This window comes from Scomber japonicus, chromosome 15 (genome assembly GCF_027409825.1).
Source record: "Scomber japonicus isolate fScoJap1 chromosome 15, fScoJap1.pri, whole genome shotgun sequence".
In the NCBI taxonomy this organism is placed as follows: domain Eukaryota; kingdom Metazoa; phylum Chordata; class Actinopteri; order Scombriformes; family Scombridae; genus Scomber; species Scomber japonicus.
The window spans coordinates 435920-452114 of NC_070592.1; the positions used below are offsets into that span (position 1 = coordinate 435920).

The 16195-nt window shown below is 42.6% G+C and overlaps 1 long non-coding RNA gene across 1 annotated transcript; it reads right to left on the reverse strand.

The window, feature by feature from the left end:
- Positions 1-2447: 2447 nt before the first annotated feature.
- LOC128374476 (uncharacterized) lies at positions 2448-4323 on the reverse strand. Its single transcript, XR_008322994.1, has 3 exons — positions 4281-4323; positions 3216-3389; positions 2448-2494 (listed from the first exon to the last, which is right to left on the reverse strand). It is a non-coding gene; the product is annotated as an uncharacterized LOC128374476 (long non-coding RNA).
- Positions 4324-16195: the final 11872 nt, after the last annotated feature.

Sequence of the window (16195 nt, forward strand, 5' to 3'; positions counted from 1 at the left end):
TTTAGTAATTGTTGGGGGGGCTGACTTCAGGAGACCCGGGAAGTTTTCCAGGATGTTGGTGGTCGTGGCTCCGGAGTAGGTGTGTGTGATGGCGTTGGCAAACCTTAAGTGCCGAACAATGGGTGGGTGCCTGATTCATAGCCTTGTTAGATGGGGCAGCAGTGGCAGCTTTGGCGGAAGATGGGATATCCGCGGCGGCTGCCACCAAGCATGGTGCTGCGGCTGCCGGGCTGTGATTCAGCTCCTCCAGTGGCCGAAACGAGGAGGAGGGGACAACACAGCGGGTGGAGGCGGGGGAGCCGCTGCGCTGCCACGTCACGGCTAGGATGCAGTCTGGCTCCACAGAAACAGCCTCGGCCATGGGGATGTCAGTGGGGTGGACTGTGACATCGACTGGTGATTTTTTCACAATATACAAAATTATGACAGGATTGGTGCATAGAACCATATCTTAACCCTCCCTAGCATCTTTAACAAGCCAAGCTGTACATAGAAAGGTAAACAAAATAATCAGTTGTATTTCATTCCTGGAGTGGTACAGGTGGTAGCTGGAGGTCAGGTTCAATTGGAGGAGAATAATGAGATGAGTAAAGAGAACAGAATACATATGTAAGCACATACATACAAGCATGTCCACACATATATACCTGTATATGTATATATGCACAAAAACAAGTGTAGCAGGTAATAGATCCATTGATGGGTTAGATGTAGGAGAGAGAATATTTTACATGTGATGTTACTGTCATAAGTTTAGACAAAATGCAGGCTCAAGAACAAGCCTCTAGCTGGTCTAGAGATTATTGAAGTGTTTCAAAAAAGGCCCCACACCCTCTGAAATCTTTCTTCAGAGTTATGGATGGAGTCGTGTATTTTTTCAAGATTAAGACAGGACATAATATCTCTCAGCCACTGAGCGTGGGAGGGGTTGAGGTTGCATTCTTCCACTTAAGCAATATCACACATCTGGCAAGGAAAGGGGCAAAAGACAGAGTTCGACATTTGGCCAAGGTCAGGCATACTGTCCATACCTGAGAGTGTCCAGTCTCCAGTGTGGATCCTCCAGTCCAGCAGACAGGATCTCCTCTCCTGAGTCTCCTGGATGATTGTAGCTCAGGTCCAGCTCTCTCAGATGGGAGGGGTTGGACCTCAGAGCTGAGGCCAGAGAAGCACAGCCTTCCTCTGTGATCAGACATCCTGACACACTGAACTTGCCGGTAAGCAAGTCGACTTCGGCGTGCTGCGGCTAATTTGGCGTACTCAAACATAGTGTACAGTGGTCTCCGGGCTTGAAGGATGTGAAACAGCAGGCTGGACAATAAATGAATAATTATTAACTATTAACACAAAGATGAAATAAAACATGAAACTGTTTTGGTTGAAGATGAAACAGTTTTTATTGTAAGACACAGAGTGACATCAGCTCATCTCAACAACCAATCAGAGACTCTGATTGGTCAACAGGTCACATGACCAGAGACTTTAATGTAGTTCAGACATTAACATAAAATATGACGACTCTTCCTACTGTCAGTCCTTCATTCTGGACTAGAAATGATTCATTACACAAACTACATTATAATTACAGTACAATGATTCTCTGGATACTAAATAACAATGATCATGAATATCAGCTGTGTGTGTGATCCTGTTCAGACTGAACCGTCTGTCTGCAGACTGTCTGTCCTACAGACCACACAGAGACACTGAACCGTCTGTCTGCAGACTGTCTGTCCTACAGACCACACAGAGACACTGAACCGTCTGTCTGCAGACTGTCTGTCCTACAGAGACACTGAGGAACCAGAGCAGACTCTAAACCCAGCGCACAGAGGTTGAGTGAATGTGGTGTTGAAGGTGTGGAGGTGGATCAGTGTGTCAGAGGAGACTCTGTAGAAGGACAGAGTGCCAGCAGGACAGTCCACATACACTGCTACTCTGTTAGAGACAGAGGAGGAGGAGGAGGAGGAGGAGGAGGAGGAGGAGGAGGGGATGGGTGTGGGTCTGTTACTGTGACAGACAGAGTAACCAGCAGCAGAGCAGTTCAGACTCCAGGACTGATCATTATATCCAAACAAACAGTCATCACTGTCTCCTTTCCTTCTGATTCTTCTGTAACTCACTGATATATAAACGGTTCCTCTCCACTCGACCTCCCAGTAACAGCGACCAGTCAGATCATTTCTACTCAGCAGCTGAGGCCAGACATCAAATCTGCCTGGATGATCAGGATATGGCTGATACTCCTTCACACGTGTCACCGTCCTGTTGTTATCAGACAGTTTGAGTTCTCTGTTCACTGTGTTCGGATCCAGTGTGAGTTCACAGGCATCTGATGGAGAGAACGAGACACAATACAGCTGCAGTTATTGATGATGTCATCATCTTCATCGTCAGTAGGATGTGAATGAGTGATGTCACAGTTTGATGAATGAAAACACACTTACATCTCCAAGGACCTGGTGTCAACCATCGTTCTCCAGCAGGCTGCAGCCTGAAAGGAGGAGAGAGAGTCAAACACCTGTCTGTCCACCTGTCTGTCCATACCTGAGAGTGTCCACCTGTCTGTCCATACCTGAGAGTGTCCATCTGTCTGTCCACCTGTCTGTTCGTACCTGAGAGTGTCCACCTGTCTGTCCATACCTGAGTGTGTCCATTTGTCTGTACATACCTGAGAGTTTCCATCTGTCTGTCCATACCTGAGAGTGTCCATCTGTCTGTCCGTACCTGAGAGTGTCCATCTGTCTGTCCACCTGTCTGTTCGTACCTGAGAGTGTCCACCTGTCTGTCCGTACCTGAGAGTGTCCATCTGTCTGTTTGTACTTGAGTGTTCACCTGTCTGTCTGTCCATACCTGAGAGTGTCCATCTGTCCATACCTGAGAATGTCCACCTGTCTGTCCATACCTGAGAGTGTCCATCTGTCTGTCCATACCTGAGAGTGTCCATCTGTCTGTCCATACCTGAGTGTTCACCTGTCTGTCCATACCTGAGAGTGTCCACCTGTCTGTCTGTCCATACCTGAGAGTGTCCATCTGTCTGTCTCTACCTGAGAGTGTCCACCTGTCTGTCCATACCTGAGAGTGTCCATCTGTCTGTCCATACCTGAGAGTGTCCATCTGTCTGTCTCTACCTGAGAGTGTCCACCTGTCTGTCCATACCTGAGAGTGTCCATCTGTATGTTCATACCTGAGAGTGTCCACCTATCTGTTCATACCTGAGAGTGTCCAGTCTCCAGTGTGGATCCTCCAGTCCAGCAGACAGGATCTTCTCTCCTGAGTCTCCTGGATGATTGTATCTCAGGTCCAGCTCTCTCAGATGGGAGGGGTTGGCACTCAGAGCTGAGGCCAGAGAAGCACAGCCTTCCTCTGTGATCAGACATCCTGACAGACTGAACACACAACAACACACATGTCACATGATCTGAGATCACTGCAGGACTGGAAGCTCCTGTGTTTATTACTGTCATCACCAATGTGTGTCTGTCATCTTTATAGTTAAACTTCATACTTTCCAGTGTAAAGCTTTTATTGTGAAGTACTTCCAACTTCCTGTAACCTTAGTCAACATGATGTTAGCAACTGCTAACTCTTCACTGCTAAAAATATATGTAAATAAAATAATACTCAATAAAAAGCAGCCACAGGGAGCTGATTGGATGAAGAGCTGCAGGTGACAGACTCTGACTACAGTTTGTATGAACATCAAACCTCCAACACGTCACAGAGCTAAATGACTCCGTGTCAGATGCTCACAGTTTAATACAGAACAGGAATCACAACTAATGAGCAAATAAGAACTGAACACTGGAAATAACAGTAAAAGATAACAGAAAGCAAACATTTCTGACTCCTTCATTCAGTTTCAGTGATCATCCAGTTTTAAGGTTGTTTGAAACTAAAGAAGAATTAAATGGTGGTTAACCAGATAACAGCTGAGGTGAAGTGTCATATCACCATGGTGAGTAACAATCACTATCATCCCAGCACAGATACTGCTCTGAGATTAAAAGAAACTACAACTGTTACCAAAGTCTGTTCACTGAATAAATGTCTGTGTGTTTTACTTTGAGTCAGTTACACAGTTAAACTCCTCTCTGGTATTTCAGGTTCCAACAGCAGAGACACAACAAAACTAATAAATATATATTAATAGAAAGTTATTCACAGGGTCTAAACACATGCTGAAGATAATCTGAGTAGAGAAAATATCCAGGTGTTTATCTCCTCATATAAATCACAGTTTAAATGATGATCAGTTGAACAGGTTGATGAATCCTGACCTGAGAGTTTCCAGTCCGCAGTGTGGACTCTCCAGTCCAGCAGAAAGCTGCTTCACTCCTGAATCCTGCAGGTTGTTGTAACTCAGGTCCAGATCTCTCAGACTAGAGGACTGGGAACTGAGAACTGAGGACAGAGCTGCACAGCTTCTCTCTGAGAGGTTACAGTCAGTCAGCCTGGAGAGACAAGTTAAATACATCAGAATCTGTAATAAACAGACGTAAATATCTCAATCACATGATATAAAAGTAAAGATCGGTTTCTTTAGTTTATAAAGCTGCATCAAGGAAAGATAAACTGGAAAATCCTAACATTTTATTTCCTGTGAAAATAGAGACCTGGTGAAAAACTTCTGTGAATCTGAAATCCTGACATTAGAAAAGCTGAACCTCATACTTGAGAAAAATACTTGAAAGACAAAGTGTAACTTGATCTGACCTGAGAGTTTCCAGTCCACAGTTTGGACTCTCCAGTCCAGCAGAAAGCTGCTTCACTCCTGAATCCTGCAGGTTGTTGTTACTCAGGTCCAGATCTCTCAGACTAGAGGACTGGGAGCTGAGAACTGAGGACAGAGCTGCACAGCTTCTCTCGGAGAGATTACAGTCACTCAACCTGGAGAAGAATCAGCAGAACAAAAGAATTGCAAACATTACTTGATGGGAAAATACAAATCTCTTATATTCATTTTGTGTTCCTATAACCAGTAACACCAATGTCTTATATTCATTTTCATATCTGCATTATCAGTTTGCAACATTATATTCAGTTTACTGATGATTGTATTCTTATACATTTGCATTCCACAAATGTAGAAGTAGATTTATTGTGCTTTTGATTGTAAGAGGCCACAGTGCTAGAAGGCCAAGGAGTTAACACTTGCTCTTTTTTGCAGTAAATTTCCATCCTATGTTATGAGATATTTTGACTAATGCTGAAGGTCGCAAGTGGTGGGAGAGAAGAGAGACTCGACAACGGAGACAGCATGAGATGGCTCCAGAGAAACAACCCACCACCTGGCACTCTGATAACATTTGTTGATAGAAGATGCTTTGCTACTTTGTTAGGTATAAAACTTGTGCTCAAGAGACTGCCTCTTTGAGCTTACTCTGTGCATGGTTGGTAGCTGTGTATTTTTGATTTGCTCCTTCTTGCAAGAATAATAGTAACTCGATTTTTGAACTTGGTTTCAGACTCAGTCTTGTAATTAATTTTTCTATCATTACTTTTCTTCATTGAGCAAAGATGAAACTCCATTAATCTGGATAGTTCTGTGTGCACCTACAGAGCTTTGTTGGAGGCTTTGACCACTGGCAGCAGCCTCAGAAGAGCCTCCTCTGAAGCAGAGTATTTCTTCAGGTCAAACACGTCCAGATCTTTTTCTGATGACAGTAAGATGAAGACCAGAGCTGACCACTGAGCAGGAGACAGTTTATCTGTGGAGAGACTTCCTGATCTCAGGGACTGTTGGATCTCCTCCACTAGAGAACGATCATTCAGTTCATTCAGACAGTGGAACAGATTGATGCTTCTCTCTGCAGACACATTCTCACTGAGCTTCTTCTTGATGTACTGCACTGTTTTCTGATTGGTCTGTGAGCTACTTCCTGTCTGTGTCAGCAGACCTCGTAGGAGAGTCTGATTGGTCTGCAGTGAAAGACCGAGGAGGAAGCGGAGGAACAAGTCCAGGTGTCCATTTGGACTCATTAAGGCCTCGTCCACAGCACTCTGGTAGAGATGTGTTGATTTGTCTTTAAAGACTTTAGACCACCTGGATGTTGTTTGTTCTTCCAGCAGATTGACTCCAGACTTGATGAATGTCAGATGGACATGAAGAGCAGCCAGAAACTCCTGAAGGCTCAGATGGACGAAGCAGAACACCTTGTCCTGGTACAGCCCTCTCTCCTCTTTAAAGACCTGTGTGAACACTCCTGAGCACACTGAGGCTGCTTTGATATCGATGCCACACTCTGTCAGGTCTGATTCATAGAAGATCAGGTTTCCTTTAAGCAGCTGCTCAAAAGCCAGTTTTCCCAGAGACTCAATCATCTTCCTGCTCTCTGGACTCCAGTGTGGATCTGTCTCAGCTCCTCCATCATACTTGACCTTCTTCAGTTTGGACTGAAGCACTAGGAAGTGGATGTACATCTCAGTCAGGGTCTTGGGCAGATCTCCTCCCTCTCTGCTTTTCAACACATCCTCCAGAACTGTAGCAGTGATCCAGCAGAAGACTGGGATGTGGCACATGATGTGGAGGCTTCGTGATGTCTTGATGTGGGAGATGATGGTTCTGGCCTGCCTCTTGTCTCTGAATCTCTTCCTGAAGTACTCCTCCTTCTGTGGGTCAGTGAACCCTCTGACCTCTGTCACCATGCCGACACACTCAGGAGGGATCTGATTGGCTGCTGCAGGTCGTGTGGTTATCCAGAGGCGAGCAGAGGGAAGCAGTTTCCCCCTGATGAGGTTTGTCAGCAGCACATCCACTGAGGTGGACTCTGTAACATCAGTCAGGATCTCAGTGTTGTGGAAGTCCAGAGGAAGTCGACACTCATCCAGACCGTCAAAGATGAACACAACCTGGAACTCTTCAAACCTGCAGATTCCTGCTTCTTTGGTTTCAGTAAAGAAGTGATGAACAAGTTCCACCAAGCTGTACTTTTTCTCTTTCACCACATTCAGCTCTCTGAAAGTGAATGGAAATGTGAAGTGTATGTCCTGGTTGGCTTTGTCTTCAGCCCAGTCCAGAGTGAACTTCTGTGTTAAGACTGTTTTCCCAATGCCAGCCACTCCCTTTGTCATCACTGTTCTGATTGGTTTATCTCTTCCAGGTGAGGCTTTAAAGATGTCTTCTTGTCTGATTGTTGTTTCTGGTCTGTCTGGTTTCCTGGATGCTGTTTCAATCTGTCTGACCTCATGTTCATCATTGACCTCTGCAGTCCCTCCCTCTGTGACGTAGAGCGGTGTGTAGATCTGATTCAGAAGGGTTGGGTTTCCTGCTTTAGCGATCCCCTCAAACAGACACTGGAACTTCTTCTGCAGGTTAGACTTGAGTTTACGTCGACACTTTGCAGCACCAGTTTCTGAATGAACAAACACAAAACAGCATATAAACACATTTTACTCCATCTCTTGAGACTTCAGTAAATGTCTCATTTATCCATCATGTTAAATCTGTTAAAATCCTCTTACTGCTCTGCAGATGCTCAGCCAGCTCCTCCTGCTTCATTTTCCTCAGGAAGTGCAGTGTGATCTTCAGAAATGCCTCCCTGCTCCTCCTCTGCTCTTCCTCTTCACCGTCCAACGCCTCCTCATCCTCACTCTGACTCTCTAAGCATTCTGGGTAATCTGGACTCAGAAGCTTCTGCATCTTCTTCAGCTCGTTCTTCACAAAAGTGACGATGTTCTCCTCCAGCAGCTGGAACAGAATAATATATGAATGACACAATCCAACTAACATCATGAAGCAAACATCAGATCCATGTTGGACACACTGACAATCCACTGGTCTACAAAGTGCAGCATGGAGATGATTGTGAACACAATAGATGTAAAAGTAGTTGTTGTACATGTACAGACCATAAATATGGAGTCCAGGTGTGTTTGATGCTGCTGGGCAGACTGACCACTGGGAACCTCTGAGCTCTTCTGGTCCACTCTGTGGAGGAATCATGAAGAATGAGCTCACATTATGTCTGTCCACACAGAGACAAACACAAGCTGAAGGTCCATCAAGTGATATTTGGATGTGAACAGAGAATCAGATGACTCCCTGTAGTGGTGAAGCTTTCCTAGTCTTGCTGATCCCACTGAGAATCAACAGCTCAGTCTGTTTGTAGCTTTCAGCTCAGTGTTTGGCTTCATCAGTCAGTTTGGTTTAGTCCCAACAGCTCTGAACAAACCTCCATACACCTCACTGTACACTGCTGAAGTGCCCTGGAGCAACAACCTGTAGCTGCTGCAGTGGAGCTGCTCAGTGTCTGCTTGTATCAGACTGGTTGAACTGGGCAGCTCCCAGTATGAACATGACATTGAGGTGTGTGTAAGTGAGAAAGTAGGCAGGTGTCATGTCTGAGGTAAAACTTCACTTCCTGTTTCACAGATGAAGGTTTTTGACTTTTCTGTAGAAACTTCTCATGTCCTCATTGGTACAGCATCAGTTTGATTCTGATGTTCTGATTGGTTCAGTGGTTTAACATCTAAATTCAGGATCAAACTGCAGCTGGTATAAAATAATATGATTCAGTACTAATGAAATGTTTCCTCTTTAACTCATGTTGGTTGTGATGGATTCAGAAGTGTAGGACTGCTGCCAGTACAGCTCAGAGTAGAACAACAGAAGCTGCATCATATGTTCAACATTATCAACGGCTTTGATCCTCAATACTTGACAGATAATGAAACATCCTCAGCATGGCTGTAACACCAGGTGTGTTCATATAAAGTCCCTCCAGTGAATAATGGAGGCACAAGTTCCTTTTTAAAGCTGGTGCTGTGTTGTGGAACAGCTTCCTGTTACACATCCAGCTGTTAAACATGAGAGGAGCTTATAGAAGTCAGGTCAGGACTTATTTATGGAACAGCTTTATAATGACAGTTTTACTTTGTGTTTATTATTTGATTTAATTTGTGCTGATTCAGTTTCATGTTGTTTGTCTTTTAACATGTTGGAAATAAGTGTTTTCACTTCAACATGTTTTTATGTCTGTAATGTATAAATAAATAAATCATGTCACTTTTCATATGAACAACTGAATGAAACAGCATGAATGTGTTCCAGCAGAGACTGTGTGAGCATGTGATGTGTTATCTCCATATTTAAATGATGATCACGTCTCCTCCCTCTCTATGACGACCGGCTTTTCACTGACGAGGTCGAATAACACGTCATATAAACCAGTTCATTTCTAGCATAACGTTTACTGTCAGTTACAGCTTACATCTGATCAGCTGGAGGAAAGTCTGCTCAGTCTTTACAGCTTTACATTCTTACCTTCCATCAGCTGGTTGTCCAGATTTAAAATGTAAAGGTTTCCACATGGACCGGTCGCTCTTCATGGACACACAGCTGGGTTCAGGTTCAGGTACAGGTCCAGATCTAGGAAATTCTGGTCTCTGATGGATCCTGAAACAACAACAGCTCTGATAAATGTGCATGTTGGATAGAAATGAAAAGTGTGGCGCGCCCTGCTGGTTAGAGAGCATACCACATAATCACAGCCAGTGTTGGGCACGTTACTTTTAAAAAGTAATTAGTTATAGTTACAGTTACTTCTCCCAAAACGTAAGTTAGTAACTGAATTACTCCATTATAAAAGTAACTAGTTACCAAGGAAAGTAACTAAAGCGTTACTTTAAAAAATAATAATTAAAAAAAAAAAGTAGAAATATGTCTGTGTGTTTGGGGGTTAGGGTTAGTGTTGTAGTGGACGCTCTGATACATAATGTACATTTCACATGTATGTTCCTGCCTTTCACCTCAAGGAGATTAAAGTAGTGTCTGTACTTCCAGTTTAAAAACGCAACCTTTTCCTCCGAACTCACCATTGCTGCAGCTTCTGCTAGTGTGTGTGTGTGTGTGTGTGTGTGTGTGTGTGTGTGTGTGAAGCTGCCTCTGATTGGCTTACCATGAAATCTTACTCTGCCTTAACCAATCATCATCACTGTTGTCCCGCCCCTCCCTTCTTTTGTGGCTGAGAGCAAAATTGGATGAGAACAGGTTCACTGAGTAGATTAGCTCAGTTTGTAACGTGCCTCATTTAATTAAGTAACGTAACAGCGTTGCAACGATGGAAATAGTAATTAGTTACATTACCCGTTACTGAAAAAAGTAACGTCGTTAGTAACGCACTGATCACAGCTGCAGGCCATTCCAGAAAAATAACTCTTAAAAGAAATGAAAAGTTTGTTACAAAAGTCTGTACAGCTTTACATTCTTACCTTCTATCAGCTGGTTGTCCAGATTTAAAATGTAAAGGTTTCCACATGGACCGGTCGCTCTTCATGGACACACAGCTGGGTTCAGGTTCAGGTTCAGGTTCAGATCTAGGAAATTCTGGTCTCTGATGGATCCTGAAACAACGACAGCTCTGATAAATGTGCATGTTGGATAGAAATGAAAAGTGTGGCGCGCCCTGGTGGTTAGAGAGCATAACACATAATCACAGCCAGTGTTGGGCACGTTACTTTTAAAAAGTAATTAGTTATAGTTACAGTTACTTCTCCCAAAAAGTAACTGAGTTAGTAACTGAATTACTCCATTATAAAAGTAACTAGTTACCAAGGAAAGTAACTAAAGCGTTACTTTAAAAAATAATAATTAAAAAAAAAAAGTAGAAATATGTCTGTGTGTTTGGGGGTTAGGGTTAGTGTTGTAGTGGACGCTCTGATACATAATGTACATTTCACATGTATGTTCCTGCCTTTCACCTCAAGGAGATTAAAGTAGTGTCTGTACTTCCAGTTTAAAAACGCAACCTTTTCCTCCGAACTCACCATTGCTGCAGCTTCTGTTAGTGTGTGTGTGTGAGGCTGCCTCTGATTGGCTTACCATGAAATCTTACTCTGCCTTAACCAATCATCATCACTGTTGTCCCGCCCCTCCCATCTCCCGGCTTTGCAGCTTTTGTGGCTGAGAGCAAAGTTGGATGAGAACACGTTCACTGAGTAGATTAGCTCAGTTTGTAACGTGCCTCATTTAATTAAGTAACGTAACAGCGTTGCAACGATGGAAATAGTAATTAGTTACATTACCCGTTACTGAAAAAAGTAACGTCGTTAGTAACGCACTGATCACAGCTGCAGGCCATTCCAGAAAAATAACTCTTAAAAGAAATGAAAAGTTTGTTACAAAAGTCTGTACAGCTTTACATTCTTACCTTCTATCAGCTGGTTGTCCAGATTTAAAATGTAAAGGTTTCCACATGGACCGGTCGCTCTTCATGGACACACAGCTGGGTTCAGGTTCAGGTACAGGTCCAGATCTAGGAAATTCTGGTCTCTGATGGATCCTGAAACAACGACAGCTCTGATAAATGTGCATGTTGGATAGAAATGAAAAGTGTGGCGCGGCCTGGTGGTTAGAGAGCATACCACATAATCACAGCCAGTGTTGGGCACGTTACTTTTAAAAAGTAATTAGTTATAGTTACAGTTACTTCTCCCAAAAAGTAACTGAGTTAGTAACTGAATAACTCCATTATAAAAGTAACTAGTTACCAAGGAAAGTAACTAAAGCATTACTTTAAAAAATAATAATAATTAAAAAAAAGTAGAAATATGTCTGTGTGTTTGGGGGTTAGGGTTAGTGTTGTAGTGGACGCTCTGATACATAATGTACATTTCACATGTATGTTCCTGCCTTTCACCTCAAGGAGATTAAAGTAGTGTCTGTACTTCCAGTTTAAAAACGCAACCTTTTCCTCCGAACTCACCATTGCTGCAGCTTCTGATAGTGTGTGTGTGTGTGTGTGTGTGTGTGTGTGTGTGTGTGAGGCCGCCTCTGATTGGCTTAGCATGAAATCTTACTCTGCCTTAACCAATCATCATCACTGTTGTCCCGCCCCTCCCTTCTTTTGTGTCTGAGAGCAAAGTTGGATGAGAACACGTTCACTGAGTAGATTAGCTCAGTTTGTAACGTGCCTCATTTAATTAAGTAACGTAACAGCGTTGTAACGATGGAAATAGTAATTAGTTACATTACCCGTTACTGAAAAAAGTAACGTCGTTAGTAACGCACTGATCACAGCTGCAGGCCATTCCAGAAAAATAACTCTTAAAAGAAATGAAAAGTTTGTTACAAAAGTCTGTACAGCTTTACATTCTTACCTTCCATCAGCTGGTTGTCCAGATTTAAAATGTAAAGGTTTCCACATGGACCGGTCGCTCTTCATGGACACGCAGCTGGGTTCAGGTTCAGGTTCAGGTCTGAGCTGCTTCTTTGTCCTTCAACACAACACACACAGAGCTTTGAGTGTGAATAATGATGGTGGAGTGATGTGAGTGGAGAACAGTGATGGACAGTTAGAGATCCTCATCTCACCTCTGAGCTTTGGTCTGGCTGTCATGTTCCCCACACAGAGAGCTTTTAGAGGGAGGGACTCCCTCCTCTCTGTCCTCACACTGATCCATAGCAGAGAAACAGCTTCACACAAACACAACAACACATCACTGTAGAGGAAACACAGAGAGAACAGCTGGAAGATCATCACATCTATCTGAGAACGATAATCTGATCTGATCTCTGATGTTCATGTTGATGTGATTCTTCTTCACAGCTCATTTGTCTTTTTTATGGATTCAGGAGGAAAATAGAGGACTTACTAGAGAGGAGCTTCTCAGTTATATGTAAAGACAGACTGATAGACTTTATGTTTAATTGTGATGCAGCAGCAGGAAGTGAACTGTATCTCTGTTATGATTTTAATTATTAATGACAGCTCTGCAGCTCCAAAAGGCTCAATAGGTTCAGAGCAGCAATAAGACTAATTAGTGACATTCAGTGTGAAGAAAGATCCTCTAAACTCATAATACTTCATCAGACCTCTGAATAAACACTGAGAAGAAGAACCTCCAGTTACCTGAAGCACTTTATACTGACTGATTTACATCCACAGCACCACAGTCATATTATATATTAATTTATTAAATTACAGACACATTTCTGTTAGAAATTAACTGTGTGGAACAGATCACCTGTTTCTCTACACAGAAGCATGGAAGTTAATAAAGTTATCATAAGATCTGAATCCCAAATATGCCTATAGCACACAGCTGCTCTGCTGATTAAATACCTTTAGAACAAACATGAAACCTATTAGCTACGTTAGCTTCAGATTAAATACCTTTAGAACAAACATGAAACCTGTTAGTTACGTTAGCTTCAGATTAAATACCTTTAGAACAAACACGATGAAACCTGTTAGCTACGTTAGCTTCAGATTAAATACCTTTAGAACAAACATGAAACCTGTTAGCTACGTTAGCTTCAGATTAAATACCTTTAGAACAAACACAATGAAACCTGTTAGTTACGTTAGCTTCAGATTAAATACCTTTAGAACAAACACGATGAAACCTGTTAGCTACGTTAGCTTCAGGTTAAATACCTTTAGAACAAACATGAAACCTATTAGCTACGTTAGCTTCAGATTAAATACCTTTAGAACAAACATGAAACCTGTTAGTTACGTTAGCTTCAGATTAAATACCTTTAGAACAAACACGATGAAACCTGTTAGCTACGTTAGCTTCAGATTAAATACCTTTAGAACAAACATGAAACCTGTTAGCTACGTTAGCTTCAGGTTAAATACCTTTAGAACAAACATGAAACCTGTTAGTTACGTTAGCTTCAGATTAAATACCTTTAGAACAATCATGAAACCTGTTAGTTACGTTAGCTTCAGGTTAAATACCTTTAGAACAAACATCATGAAACCTGTTAGCTACGTTAGCTTCAGGTTAAATACCTTTAGAACAAACACGATGAAACCTGTTAGTTACGTTAGCTTCAGATTAAATACCTTTACAACAAACACGATGAAACCTGTTAGTTACGTTAGCTTCAGATTAAATACCTTTACAACAAACATGAAACCTGTTAGCTACGTTAGCTTCAGGTTAAATACCTTTAGAACAAACATCATGAAACCTGTTAGCTACGTTAGCTTCAGATTAAATACCTTTAGAACAAACACAATGAAACCTGTTAGTTACGTTAGCTTCAGATTAAATACCTTTAGAACAAACACGATGAAACCTGTTAGTTACGTTAGCTTCAGATTAAATACCTTTAGAACAAACATGAAACCTGTTAGTTACGTTAGCTTCAGATTAAATACCTTTAGAACAAACACGATGAAACCTGTTAGTTACGTTAGCTTCAGATTAAATACCTTTAGAACAAACATGAAACCTGTTAGCTACGTTAGCTTCAGATTAAATACCTTTAGAACAAACATGAAACCTGTTAGCTACGTTAGCTTCAGGTTAAATACCTTTAGAACAAACATGAAACCTGTTAGTTACGTTAGCTTCAGATTAAATACCTTTAGAACAAACATGAAACCTGTTAGCTACGTTAGCTTCAGATTAAATACCTTTAGAACAAACATGATGAAACCTGTTAGTTACGTTAGCTTCAGATTAAATACCTTTAGAACAAACATGATGAAACCTGTTAGTTACGTTAGCTTCAGATTAAATACCTTTAGAACAAACATAAAACTCACAGCAGAAGATTTCAGGAGTCGCTGATTCACAGAAAGTCTCAACTCTGAATCTTCAACCAGAAGAAATATGATCCGCACAGCGCCAAGCTTTAACCTCTGGAATAAATCCATGGAGCTAAAGTCAAACATTACCCAGATAGCAAAGAGTCATTGAAACAATGTTAAATCAACATTGTTTTGTCAACGTTAAGTCATTGAAACAACGTTGATTTTCTAACTCAAGATCAACAGAATTTCAATGGTTCAATTTCAGGACAGGATAGCTTTTAATAAGGCCAATCAACTCAGCACATTTTTTATCATCCACATTTGCCAACATGTAATCCAAATTTTTTAGTGACCGAATGTTTTAATCGCGCAAAACCACATCAGGAATCGCTCTCTCCTCCACGCTGACTGCCGGAGATGAGCTCAGAGCAACTGCAGATGTACAAACAGAAGCATTAACCTTAACACTCCCATCTTCCCCTTTCCCCACTGTCCGTAAAAAGGCTTCAACAAATTCACATGACAGTCTAGTGGCTTCCCTAGAGTTTGGAGTGGCAGTGATGTAATTCTGCCGTATCACGGTGTACGTGCCTCAAAGGGAGAAGTCACAACAGGTTGTAGAACCAAAACCTGAACCTGCTCAAGCTCTGCACGCCTGTCACAGAGTTTTCATTCTGTGCTGTGATTTTACTAACTTCTCCTTCCCACTGCCCAAACCAACCTATGCTTCAACCCATTAACATAATCAAGCTAATTTTGAGGAGGACTTGTTATTTCCCAGCTATCTGGCAGCACAGCCATGGGACCTCGTAAAAACCTGTGCTCTCCTGAACCACCAGCCCCTCCTCCCAGTCACAGTCCAGCTCAGTACATAATAAGAGTAAAGACTTCAGCGTCTGATGAAAACGCTCCAGGAACCTTGTGATAGCGTTTGATAAGCCAAAGCTTTACTACGCTGAATGTGAAGCTGCTGGAGGATTTCAGCGAACATACGGGATGTGAAATTAATTTGTGGTATCAAAAACACAGAAATGAACTGTGTGAAAGCTTTTACCACTGACTCAGTAGTTATAGTTCAGAGTGGATACGCCGCTGGATATCTGGTTACCCGGCACATGACAGTCAGCAAATAACTACGACCCAGCATTGAACGAGGCGACGGCCCGACACAGTCAATAATCAAACAGCTGCTCGGTCTGATCGACTGGTCTGGCTTGCCGGTTAACTGACATGTGCAACACGTTGTGATGTATGCTGAGATATCACGCTTCAGGCGGGGCCAAAAACAGTTCCACAACACCCGGTCATGTCTTCTTTACCTCCGGATGCCGCGCTACATTATCATGACAAGTCTGCAACACCAAGTCCCGAAACCTACTCGGCACTACGAACTGAAACACTGGTTCCCCAACAAGAGCTTCTCCATGAAGCTGAAGAAAAGAGCCGTGAGCAGAAGTGAGTATCTCACCAAGCAGAAGCACTTTGTCAAACAGTTCTTTCAAGCTGGCGTCACTTCCTGCTGCAACCAACTCAGACTTACACTGATCAGGCAAAGTCACACAAACTCCGGCTTCCAACTCTGACTTCTTGGTAGTAAGACTCAGGTGCACTGGTCACGGCACGCGTCACAGCGCAGGCCAGACACACGAAGGTAACCTCTGATACGCTGTCTGACTGACCCTGACTCGGGCTGGAGGAGGACC